The sequence below is a fragment of the Suricata suricatta genome, chromosome 11 (genome assembly GCF_006229205.1).
Source record: "Suricata suricatta isolate VVHF042 chromosome 11, meerkat_22Aug2017_6uvM2_HiC, whole genome shotgun sequence".
NCBI lineage: Eukaryota > Metazoa > Chordata > Mammalia > Carnivora > Herpestidae > Suricata > Suricata suricatta.
This window is the reverse complement of record NC_043710.1, coordinates 59,137,809-59,146,469: the sequence shown is the minus strand read 5'-3', so window position 1 is coordinate 59,146,469 and position 8,661 is coordinate 59,137,809. Positions and strand designations below refer to the sequence as shown.

General features: G+C 43.0%; 1 pseudogene; it reads left to right on the top strand.

Moving 5' to 3' along the window:
• Window positions 1-5,027: 5,027 nt before the first annotated feature.
• LOC115272807 lies at window positions 5,028-5,187 on the top strand (annotated as a pseudogene).
• Window positions 5,188-8,661: the final 3,474 nt, after the last annotated feature.

Sequence of the window (8,661 nt, the reverse complement as noted above, 5' to 3'; positions counted from 1 at the left end):
TGCAAAGGAAACAATCAAGAAAACTAATAGGCAACTGACAGAATGGGAAAAGATAGTTGCAAATGACATATCAGATAAAGGGCTAGTATCCAAAATCTACAAAGTACTCACCAAACTCCACACCCGAAAAATGAATAATCCAATGATGAAATGGGCAGAAGACAGAAAAGACACTTCTCCAAAGAGGACATCCAGATGGCCAACAGACACATGAAATGATGCTCAGTGTCACTTACTATCAGGGAAATACAAATCAAAACCACACTGAGATACCACCTCACACACCAATCAGAGTGGCTAAAATGAACAAATCAAGAGACTACAGATGCTGGTGAGGGTATGGAGAGACGGGCACCCTCCTACACTGTTGGTGGCAATGTAAACTAGTATAGCCACTCTGGAAAACAGTGTGGAGGTTCCTCAAAAACTATCAATAGAATTCCCCTATAACCCAGCAATAGCACTGCTGGGGATCTACCCAAGGGCTACAGAAGTGCTGATGCATAAGAGCACATGTACCCCAATGTTTATAGCAGCACTTTCAACAACAGCCAAATCATGGAAAGAGCCTAAATGTCCATCACCTGATGAATGGATCAAGAAGATGTGGTATATATATAGAATGGAATACTACTTGGCAATGAGAAAGAATGAAATCTGGCCATTTGTAGCAAAGTAGATGGACCTTGAGAGTGTCATGCTAAGTGAAATAAGTCAGATGGAGGAGAGATACCGTATGTTTTCACTCATAAGTCTAACAGGAGAAACCTAACAGGGGACCATGGGAAGGGGGGGGATTAGGGAGAGGGAGGGCAGTCCTTATGGATAGAGTTAGGGAGTATTATGCTAAGTGAAATAAGTCAGTCAGAGAAAGATAAATACCATATGATTTAACTCATATGTGGAATCTGAGAAATGAAACAATGAACTTAGGAGAGGAAAAAAAGAGAGAGAAACCAGAAAACAGACTCTTAACTATAGAGAACGAACTGATTGTTACCAGAAGGGAGGTGGATGGGGGAATTAGTTAAATAGGTTATGGGGATTAAGGAGGGCACTTGTCATGAGCATTGGGTGTCATACGTAAGTGATGAATCACAAAATCCTACACCAGAAACTAATATTACACTGTATGTTACATAAATAGCATTTGATAAAAACTTGGAAGATGAAAAAAGAAAAAAGAACTCCAGTCAATAAAAAGTATTTGAGATTTTCTGCTTAAGTAAGTAAGGGGGAGGGGGGAGGGAAGAACAATCAATCCAGGTTGTGGCTCTGGCACTGTGGATGGTGCCCCCAGGGAACCTGGGTAGAGAGCATATGGGTCTGTATTGCCTCTAACAACTGCAAGTGCACCTAGTTATTTCAAAATAAAACATTTCATTTAAAAAAAAAGCCAGTAGCAATGACCAATGCTGAGCTCTCAGCATAATACCAATCCTTAAGGAAACCAGTCAGCCTCTTTGTGGCAAGTTAATTACATTGAACCTCTTTGGTCCTGGAAAGGGCTATGAAATTATGCTCCCCCTGGATACGATTTTGCCTTCAGTGCTTATACTAGAACTCCCATCTGAAAGCTTCCAAGGTTCCTGAGCCCACACAACCTTGACTCAGAACAAGGGACCCACTTTTAGCAGAGGAGGTACTGATTATAGGGATCCACTGATTGTACTGTATACTTCATCACCTAGAAGAAATGTTACGGGAAGAACGGAAGTTTCTTTTTTCTTTTTTTTTTTTTTTTTTTTAAGATCTTTCCTTAAGTCAGGCAGAGAAGGACAGATACCATATGTTTTCACTCACAGGTCTAACAGGAGAAACCTAACAGCAGACCATGTGAAGGGGAAAGGAGGAGGGAAAGACTTGGGGAGAGGGAGTGAGGCAAATCATGAGAGACTTTTGAATGCTGAGAACCAAGGGCTGAAGAGGGAGGGGGGAAGGGGAAGGAGGGTGATGGTCATGGAGACGGGCATTTGTGGGGAAGAGCACTGGGTGTTATATGGAAACTAACTTGGTAATAAACTATTAAAAAGGAAAGAAAGAAAAAGAAAAAGAAAAGGAAGAAAGAAAGTTAGGTAAGTACATGGATAGCTTAGATTAGATATATCTGCAGACTTTTTCTCTTCTAGGAATTTAGAAATAAATTGGTTTCAATCAAAAAACAATTTTCTTTCTTTTTTGATGTTTATTTATTTTTGAGAGAGAGAACATGCAGGGAAGGGGCTGAGAGAGAGGGAGAGAGAGCATCTGAAGCCAGCTCTGCATTGTCAGTGCAAAGCCAGTCATGGGACTCGACATGGGGCTCAAACCCACAAACCATGAGATTATGACCTGAGCTGAACTTGGATGCTCAACCGACTGAGCCATCCAGGTGCCTCGGTAGAATTTTCTGTTAAAGCTCAGTTAAAAGGCAGCTCAGGAACAAACCCAGTGTAATGATGAACAGGCAATTATAGGATAAGGACTGCCAGGATAAAGGTCATAGCCTCCCCAACCACCACCACCAAGTAAGAAATCAAGACCAGCCAAAGTACTGGCTAAGAGTAAGGAAAATCTCGACTGGATGGTAGAAGACAATGATGAGTATCAGTCTACAGCTTTGGGACCAACTGCAGTGGTAGGAATTGAGATTTGTTTCACTAATTCTCTTAGATTATCAAGTGGTTACAGAGATTACAGCCAGCAGCCACCCTGAAGAGGATTCTATGATCATTTGGACTAGAGGAGGGCCTAAGTGGGTCTACAGGTGCAAGACCAGGGGGTGGGGGTCAGGGGCAGAGTGTGTCCGTCTCATCTCTTGATCTAGCCATTGTACACAATGGCTACCTTCATGTAGATGCAACCTCGCAGTGCCTGACCTCAGGCCTGCCACATGCCTCTCATTTCCAGCCTCAATGTGCTGCCACAACAGATAAATGTGGGAGTTCACTTAACATTTCACTTAACATTAACTTAACACTCCTGACCAATGGGAAATAGACGCTGACAGATAACTATTTGCCTCTTTCTTCCCTGAGCAAGATGGTCCTTAAATGCATTTCACAGAGCTTCTCAGAAAGTGTCCCATATTTGAGTAACCAGTTGCACTTAATGGTCAAGTCAACATCTTATCCTTATATTTGCTGTTTCATTCTCTTTTCCCTTTGCTCCTATTTCCTGGAAGAACCATATCAAATCAAACTCCTCACATATAAGCCTATGTCTCAAGCTGTGCTTTCAGGAGAATCTAGGCTAAGACAAATGCTTTAAGACTTTAATCATAATTGGGAGGCTATTCTGGACTTCGGTCTCCTGCATTGTGTGCCTCCACTGTGTGCCAACATTTAACAATGTTATCGTCCATAAAGTGTCATATATGTTTTTTTCCAATTAAATCACCTCATGTGGTGATAATCAGCTGTCCTTCTGCTCTTAGAATAGCTTGCTTTCAGGGCACCTGGGTGGTTCAGTCAGTTAAGCATCCAACCTTAGCTCAGGTCATAATCTCATGGCTTGTGAGTTCAAGCCCCACATCAGGCTCTGTGCTAACACCTTGGAGTCTGCTTCAGATTCTGTATCGCCGTCTCTCTGCCCCTCCCCTATTCATGCTCTGTCTCTCTCTCTCTTGCTCAACAATAAATAGTAAAATAATAACAGTAAAAGCTTTAAAAAAATTTTTTAATAAAAGAATAGTTTCCTTTCATCTTTCTCCCAGTTGATATCCAGGGTTTCTATAATGTTAATATTGGTACGATCTTCTGATGTGGATAAGGGGAAGGATCCAAACATTAAGATACTCCATGAAGTCTGTTTTCTTCTGGGCTTATGGTCAGAGTTCCACAGAGCATGGAGCACTCATGAAGACAAGGTTGGAAGAGCAAACACTTCCAAGTCAAGGACAAAGCTCTGAGGCTAATATGGAAAAGGGGGTTTTGGGTTTGGGGGGTTTTTTCCTTATATAATTCTTCAGAATATCAAATTAGGAGCTATGAGAGAAAAAAAGTAGTGTTAGTGCTTAGGAACGCAGATACTAACATCTGGTGAACTAGTGTGAATCCCAGCTCTATAACCCACCAGCTATGGATACCTAAGCAAGTTTCTTTTCTTTTCTTTTTTTAATATTTTATTTTTAGGCAATCTCTACACCCAATATGGGGCTCAAACTTACAATCCTGAGATCAAGAGTTGCATGCTCTACCAACTAAGCCAGCCACGCGCCTCACCTGAGCAAGTTTCTTAACCTATCCAATGCTGTTCTCATAACATTTACATAAATGAGATATCTTTGTATCACATTTAGCTCGATGTTTAGCATAGGTAAATGCATGCTAATAATAGGATAATTGTCATTAATCATGTGCTGGTTCACATGGAGCTAGGCACCAATCAAATATTCTAAGGTTCTGTGGGTTATAGTTTTTTGCCTTCTTTTAAGTTATCCCAAAACCCCTAACAGCAAAGATAACTGAAATAAGGGTCCTGGCAGCAGCAACAAGATACATTATAGAAAACAATGCACTGGATACCCTTTAGCACTCAAAAATATAAGTTGCTGGCAGCGTGGCTTGGGGACATCAGGGAACTAGAAATAAAAGAAAACTGATCATTTAGCTCTCACAAACTCTTGCCTCTGAGGATTCATGACAGGTAGCTCAAGTTGTAAGGCCCCAAAAAATGGAGAAGCAGCAATGACCAAAGCCTCACCAAGAATATGACATGGGGTCTTTAATTCCTTCAGAAATCCCACAGAAAGTTCTTGGAAATTCCAGAGAAAATAAGCCTGGTTAAGGAAGCGGGTGCGTGCACATGCACGCAGGATGTATTTGTGCATGTGCCCACACAAGCACACCTGCTTGCGGGCGGGAATAGGAAAGGACTAATGGGATTTAATACATAAAGCTGGGGAGGGATAAAAAGCAGCTCATTCAACATCCACCTTGCTAAGGCATTAGAGGAGGGTGAGGAATGTGCAGGTGGGGAAACCTGGCAAAGCTGAATAATAACCATGGGCTGGAACAATTCTAGGTTGGCCTTCTGCTTTGAAATCGCCTCGTGTGCAGTGGCAATATCACAGCCAATGAGATTTATCCAAGGCGAGATTATCGCTAATTGAAAACTTTTCCCAGTATCCCCCACTCCACTGCTGCTGCAATAACTTGAAAGCACTTCTTAGCCAGGCAGGTGGGTTTTAATAATAAGCTACCCAGCAGGCCAGCCAGGTCCCCAGTGTGAAGCTTCAGATATCAGGTGGGGATTAGAACAAAGTGTGGTTGGTGGAACACAAAGGAATAATTAGAAGCCACCTTCTCATCTTACAGCCAAGGTACAGAGAGGAAAAGACACCTGCCCATGAGACCCAGCAAGTTAGAAGAAACCCCGAAACTACAGATAGGGCTTAGACCCTGAGTCAGCCTCTTTCTTTTGCACTGCAAAGGTCCCAGGAATCATCGGATCAAATTAACATCAATCTCTTTGTTCTTTTATTCCATTTTTTCCATCAATCATTCTCATCAATCGTCAATTCATTTACTCAATAACTGTTATTAAGGCTCCTGTGCAGGGAGCTGGGATAACCAAAAATGAACCAAATAACACCTGATTCAGACCCATGGGTAAAACACTCCTTAACACACAGTTAGGTAAAGGGCTAGGGAAACTATTATCCTAATTGCTATCTCCAGAATTCCTTTTTGGAAAGGACTTGACTTTGTCTGGAAAAACACTTTGCAAAGCTCTCGGGCAGAAGGAGAAGCCATAAGGAGAAAGTGCCCTAGAACTGCTCTGCCTGAGAAAGGCTCTGGAAGCCCTTTGTTGCTTCTGAGAGTACGGGTTGATCAGAGAAATGAGGGGACTGGTTCTGTACCAGGAAAGGGAAGAGGGGGGAACACCCCATGGCCAAGTAGCCAAAGAGGACAGAAGAGGGCCAGGGTGATTCCCAGGGACTTTAAAAGATTTGCTGTGTGAAACACCCCTCACCCCGCTCTTCAGTAAAGCCCCCTGCTTTCATAAGTACTGTTGTGCAAGCAAATTTTGCCTGGAAACCACTGAAGGAGCAAAATTCTCCAGCTGGATTGCAAGGTGAAAATACAGGCCACAGGCGAGGAAGTAGGAAGTCCAGGAGAAAAGAGGTGATGTGAAAATGTAAGTCAGAGAATCTGCAGAAGGATGAGGGAGGGCTTCAGCTCACAAAGCTGTCAAATTGGGAGGAAATGGTTAGGCAAAGTCAATTTTACCTAGCTTTTAAGAATCTTGGAGGCCCTAGCTGCCATTGGGGCTACAATTATAAAAGCTACCAGTACATTCTCTAAAAGAAGCCTGCCAAAAGTGCTTTGGAAAAATTTCAGACTATTTGATATGGGTCATGAAGGAGCTGTGGGAACTTGTCAGGCTAGAAGAAAGGGCATTTTGGAAAGCAGAAGACCGATGCATAGATAGAGATGTATGAAGAGTGCAGTACGTCTAGAGAAGAATGAGAAGTTCCCTGTGGCTAGGATAGGTTTAGTGGAGGACATGGGATGAAGTGAAACTGAAGCAGCCAGCAAGGGCCACCACAGGAAGGCCTGAATGACAGCTTCAACTTTTACCTAGAGATAGGAAGACTCACACTGTAGAAGATGACTCTGGTGCACCACCAGGCCTGGGATTTGGTTATTCCCTCCTTCGTGCACCTTTACACCTTGCATATACCTCTAATTGCTGCAATTATCATACTCTACCAGCAATTGACCATTGTTGTGTGCTTTGGGAGATCTTGAGCTCCAGGAAGTGAGAAACATTTAGATGGCAGGAGAATTAGACAGTCCTGAATGTAAACCTACCTCCTCAAATGACTGAGTGTCCCTGGCAAGTTATTTAACTGCCCTGAGCCTCAGTTTCCTCATCTGCAAAGTGAAGATCATTATAGTACCTAAAGGATGGTAACGAAGATAAAAAGAACAGAAATGCTCAGCACGATGCCAGCATACATGAGTCCTTAGGCAAAGTAACTCTTGTTCTGACTCACCCTTGAAATGCATAGCCTAATATACAGCCTGCACATTTTGGGCAGAAACATAACATGAGGGGGGCAACCACTGATAAGGAAGACAAACTAGACATAAATGAAGGGCCCTCCCACAACAGTCTGGGACTTTTTTTTCATCTAGATATAATCATGTTCCCAATATCCCAAGAACATGGCTGAGGCATCTATGGTAGTTTTAAAACAGGTCAACAAGTTCTTTGATATTCCCCCCTTCAAGAGGTGGGGTCTAACTGCCCTCTGAGTGTGGGCTGGATTTAGTGGGTAGCTTCTAACAAGACAGAAGTGACAATGTGCACCTTCAGAGACTGGGTCACAAGAGGTATCGTGACTGGCTCCTTGCTGGTTTGTGGATCCCTCTCTCTAGAAGCAGCTAGTTGCTGTGTCCTGAGGACACTCACACAGCCTGAGGAAAGGTCCATGTGGGGAAGAACTAAGGCCTGCTGGAAGTGTATCCTCCAGCTCCAGTCAAGCCTTCAGTAGACCACAGCCTTTAACGTCATCCTGACTACAACCTCACAGGGGATCCTAAGCTAGAACCACCCAGCAGAGCCACTTTTGAATTCCTAACCACAGAAGCGATGAGATAATGTTTCTTGTGTTAAGCCACCAAGTTTTGAGGTAATTGGTTACATAGATTAGAGAATACCTGAATGTAATACTGTTCGTTTTTATATTTAAACTTGGAATTTGATTCTTTCTTTCTGATTTTAACTACCCTTCAAGTGACACTATGTACAATCATCCTGAAGTATAAAAATATATAATTTATTAGATTAATCATTAACTTTGTTTTGGGTTCCAAAAAAATATAAAAATTAAAAACCAAAAAAAAAAAAAAAAAAAAAAAGAGGTCAGCTGGGAAGATGGTGGAGTAGGAGGACCTTAAGCTCACCTCGATGTACAGCTACAACTAGATAACACCCATATCAGTGTAAATACCCAGAAAATGACCCAAAGCCTGCAGAAGATCTCCACAACTAAGGGCAGATAAGAGGCTACATTGAGTAAACAGACCATGACTATCAGCAATGGGGAGGGAGCCTCACACCTCTCACACCTCAGAGCCCATAAACAGGGAGGAGGAGTTACCCCAGTAACATTTGTCTTTGAAAATAAGAGGAGGACTGAATTTCATGAGTTCTTAAAACCAGTAGGACTTAAAGCCTGAAATTTTAAAAATCAGCTCTGAGAGAGCCAGGAAGGCATTAGGAAGGAAACAGAGTCCCCTCCCTTAAAGGGACAGCACTACAAACAATATAGAACCAGGAGTTTGAAAAATGCCAGGGGTAGATGGGAGGGAGAGTGATTTGCTCATCTCAAAGCATAGACCAGAGGGTCAGGGATCATGAGGAAACCCCTCCAGAAATAAAGGAGCTGGCAGGTGCCATTTCCCTCCCCCACTCCACAGCATAAATTGCCACCTGCAGGAACCAGAGGGCCCACACTGCCCCCACAACCTCACTCTTCACTGGATCTGCCTTTCCCAGACAAGTCTTGGTGCTGTGGACCTCTCCTCCAGGAAGACCACTGCAAACCCTGCCAACACCATATCTCCTGACCCAGGTGTTTGGCAGGACCTCAGTTCTGGCAGCAGCAGGAACACACCTCGTTTTGCAAGCAGACCACTGCACACTTTGCTGCCCACAATAGGCAAAGAG